Genomic DNA, 4789 nt, shown 5'->3' with positions numbered 1-4789 from the left:
ATTGTATTTTATCGTTTGAGATCTGTCACGAAAAGCAATAGCGATGATATTATGAACATTTTACATGGCTTAATAGTCTGAATACTAAACTAGTTAGAAAAAAAATAATTAATTACACTAGTGTGAATTGCATTGGAACACTCTGGTGCACCATTTTTATAAGCAAACTGTTGGCAAAAGTATTTTAAGTTCGTGAAATAAGATTTAAAAAAAAAAAAAGAAAAAAAAAGAAAAAAGAGAGAGAGAGACCACTGCCAATTGCCAAAACTTGGAACAATGATATATCATCATATGTGCTGTGCGCCGCGCAGCAAGTTCATGCAGGAGAGAGATCACGAGGCTACTGCGACTAGACAAGGTTAATTTGCCTTACTCGTTGAGATGGAGTTGAAGTCTGTTTGTGATTTCTTCGAGTATTTTCAGTCACCAGAGAAGTATAAGGGGAAGATGACAAGGGAAAATTTAATAGCTCAAACTCGTCAAAACCATTGAGCAAACTTCGTAGAAAACACATTTTTATTATTTCTAACACTTTGTGGTACACTTAACTTATCTGTACGTAATAACTATTATTGACTTCTCTAGTTTTTTTTTTTTTTTTAGTAAGTTATTAAGAAAGGACGTTTTTGTGGGGGGATTAGAACTCGTGATCTTATTATCCTCTTTCTCTGTATTTTGTTTATAATAAATTGCATTGTCGGGCGCATGATACATCACTTGGAATCATGAAAAGTCCAAACAGAGCATTCCCCCAGCCGTTCAACTTCTCCCCTACCGAATAACCATAACAACCCGTGACTTTTTGAGTCTTACCAATCCCCATCAATCTCCCGTGAACCCAGCCCCACCTTCCATTTTCCTTTTCCACTGCACGCTATTTTAGTGGATCGATTCGATATGGCCACTACTCATCAAAGAAAATCCACAAAACTTGTCCATAAAAGCACCTTCATGTTTTCCTAGCCATCCACACTTCTTGTAATTTCCATGGCCTGCATCTTCTTTGTCTCCCTTGTCCTTTTTCTTTCCCTCTCTCCCGGTGCCGTCAAACCCAGTCCTGATGCTCCCTCCTCCATCTCTCCCGTGATCCACCAGGCCTGCAAGGCCACTCGCTTCCCTATCCCATGAGAGACCTCTTTGACCCAATCCAACCAAGTGCCCCCCAACCCCACCCCTCTCCAGCTCATCCAGTCCGCTATCTGGGTCTCCTCCCAGAACCTCCACACTGCCCAATCCATGGTCAAGTCCATCCTGGACTCCTCCGCCGGGAATGTGAACCGCACCTCGGCCGCCAAAAACTGCATGGAGTCCCTCACAAGCTCCGAGTACCGGATCTCTCGGACTACCGAAGACGCACTGCCACATGGCAGGATCAAGGATGCGAGAATCTGGATGAGCGCCTCCTTGCTCTACCAACAAGATTGCTGGTCCGCGCTCAAGTACGTGAACGATACCCAGATGGTGAACTCGACGATGTCATTTCTGGACTCGTTAGTTGGGCTCACGAGTAACGCGCTGAGCATGGTGGTCTCGTATAGTATTTACGGGAACGAGACCGGGTCGTGGGCCCCTCCCAAGACCGAGCGGGACCGGTTCTGGGAGCGAGCTGGCGGCTCTCGGTCGGATTTTTGGGGCGGCTTCCCGTCGAAACTAAAGGCGGACGCGTCCGTGTGTAAGGACGGGAGTGCGGGTGCTACAAGACGGTGCAGGAGGCAGTGAACGCAGCACCTCATAACGTCGGGGAACGGAAGTTCGTGATACATATAAGGGAGGGAGTGTACGAGGAAACCGTCAGAATCCCGTTAGAGAAGAAGAACGTGGTGTTTTTAGGAGACAGGATGGGCAAAACGGTGATTACGGGGTCGTTGAACGTTGGCCAGCCCGGGATTTGGACATACAACACAGCCACAGTTGGTAAGTCTTTTGAATGCATATTACTTTATTGTGTTTGTCTTTTCTTTTTGGATATGTGTTTTTATTTTCAAGGTTGTGGAAGGAGTCAATAAATACTGTTGGGGAGCTGCTCATGTTAGGTTTTACGGCTTCTTGCACTTAGGTTTTTCCATCAGTTTGTCACCTTACATTTTATGCATTCCGTACCAAATAAAGCTTATGATTATTTTAACCATCGACTTGTGCACCCTCCCCTGTCATACGATGTTCGGCTGTATTTCACTGAACAATCAATGCGTTTGATGTTTATTTAAACATCTGCAATCACAAGTCCATCCTTCCAGCTTTTGTCATCATGTAGAGCCCATGTGAAATGAAATTGGGTTGCAAACTTATTCACAGTTAACTATTTAGTAGCAAGAGTTTAGGAAAAAGGGCTAATTAGTACTAAAAACAAAAGATAAAATGTTGACTACAATTGTAGATGACTTCTTTTATGAAGTGGTAGAAGAAGTCCTTGAGAGAATAGATGTTAGGAAGCCGTAAAATTTATGAGTTTGAGCTTTGCTTTGTTAATCCCTTCTTGTTCTTGAGTTGCTTTGAAAAAAAAAATCCCTTCTTCTTATGTTTGAATCATTCTGGAATAGCTGTTCTTGGCGATGGATTCATGGCTAGCGGCCTCACAATCCAGAACACGGCTGGTCCTGATAAACACCAAGCAGTGGCCTTCAGATCAGACAGTGATCTATCCGTCATCGAGAACTGCGAATTCTTAGGCCATCAAGATACACTCTATGCTCGCTCCCTTCGCCAATTCTACAAATCATGCCGCATCCAGGGAAATGTGGACTTTATTTTTGGAAACTCAGCATCAGTTTTTCAAGACTGCCAGATCTTAATCTGCCCCCGGCAAGTAGATCCAGCAAAGGGAGAGAAAAATACTATCACTGCACATAGCAGAAATGACCCTGCACAATCCACAGGTTTTGTTTTTCGAAATTGTTTGATAAATGGCACCAAGGAATACATGGTACTGTATCATAACAATCCCAAGGTACACCTTAATTATTTGGGGAGGCCATGGAAGTTGTACTCGAGGACAGTTTTTATACACTGTAACTTAGAAGCTCTTATTACACCAGAAGGCTGGATGCCATGGGATGGCGATTTTGCATTGAAAACACTCTATTATGGGGAATTTGGGAATTCTGGACCAGGCTCTAATGTATCCAAGAGAGTAACCTGGAGTAACCAGATCCCGACAGGGCACATACACACATATTCCGTCGAGAATTTTATCCAAGGAGATGAGTGGATTCCATCTTCTCATTAATTTGCTTCAAATTTTGCAGAAATATTGGTCGTAATGTGTCTGGAACTCAACAATATTGGGAGATTCCAAATCATTGGCTACATTTGATCTCCCTCCATGTGGTATCTCTCTCCTGGCATCTGTTGTGTAACTATGGGAGAGGTAGATGAGAATTGGATGGGTGCAATTTCTATTTCGTCATATAAAATAAAACTTGTTTATTTTTTTAGTTATTTTATAAATTTCTACAGGGTCACTGTCATTCATTGAATTTTGATTTTGGAAGTTGCCACCCTCTAAGTCGCACGTTGAACAAACGTAAAAGAGAGAAAAATGGCACAAACAATACCGAATAACATGGACTTTTTCAATGCTAGTAATGTTACAAAGGCATTGGCATCTGGCCATCAATTTCTTGACTTGCAGGATACATGCAGTAGCAACAAGAAGCCCAATTTCACGGCACACGCTAAGACTCGTTTGTTTTAAAAAAACTTCTCAACTCATCTCATCTTATCTAATTATTACAACTTTTCAAATTTTTATACAAAATAAAATAAATAATTCAACTTTTTCAAATCTCAAAATAAAAATAATATTAAAAGTATATATTCTAACAATATTTATTCAACTTTTAACTGTAATCTCAACTGATCTTATCTTATCTCATCTCAGTTCATCTGCAAAAATAAACGAAACCTTAATAGCTTGCCAGCAAGGTTAAGGTTCCCTTAAAATGGTTTATTGCTCATTTTGTATGGCTCATTTCACTTTGAAAAAGTCTATTTACAACCGGCCAGGGGAACCGCGGGGGCACCGCGTCCCACGTGGCCGATTGTTTTAGGGAAGAAAAAAAAGTCATCTTAAATCGAAGAACAATGAATCGAAGAACTTCAAAACGCTATTCTCATTCTATTCCGACCATTTATGGAACCAAGTGGCCGGTTTCTTGCCCACTTCAAAACGTTGTTCTCATTCTTGTTTGCAATATCACCTTTACGATCCATAGTTTTTCACAGTTGTCACATGCTTCAGAAGCATGACAACAACATCCTGTGATATCCTTGCAGCTTCTATTTTCAGGTGATGGATAATTGCCTCTGTCTCAGGCTCAAGCCGCTTAACATTTGCACCTAAATCTCCACTGCTCTCTGCAAGTTTCCTCTGGAACTCACGCTTTATTTGGACCAAATATTCTGTAAAACCGAAGAAGCCGTCCACAGCGACGATGACGAAGACCGGTCGTTCGAACATGGGCCTACAGAAGATAGTTCCGATCTCTCCTCAACTTGGAAAATTCCCCGATGGTGTGTTAGAAAAGCTGAGGAGACGGGAAGTACTACTACTAATATGAGAACAAAAGTCTGGAACTTTCGACGGTGTTTGCTTTTTCGAAGAGGGAAATTTTCTGTGATGAGAAGCTAAAATCCATTTTCAATGGGAAAGTCGCAGTTGGGTTTCAAGAAATCACCAAGTTGCTGTCCATCCATTTTGTGAAGTCTGGCTGATGTTTAGGCTTTTGTGAACCTTTGTTGCCGAGTGCTCTGCTACTCATGGAAGGGAGAAGAAAAGTCTAGAGCTTTG

The 4789-nt window shown here is 41.8% G+C and overlaps 1 pseudogene; it reads left to right on the top strand.

Annotated features, from left to right (window-relative positions):
- The first annotated feature begins 965 nt into the window (after positions 1 to 965).
- Positions 966 to 3400, top strand: LOC109020462 (annotated as a pseudogene).
- The last annotated feature ends 1389 nt before the right edge of the window (positions 3401 to 4789 follow it).

The sequence above is a fragment of the Juglans regia genome, chromosome 1, assembly GCF_001411555.2.
Source record: "Juglans regia cultivar Chandler chromosome 1, Walnut 2.0, whole genome shotgun sequence".
NCBI classification, from domain to species: Eukaryota; Viridiplantae; Streptophyta; class Magnoliopsida; order Fagales; family Juglandaceae; genus Juglans; species Juglans regia.
Note: the sequence above shows the minus strand (reverse complement) of the source record. Positions and strands in the feature narration are given on the sequence as shown.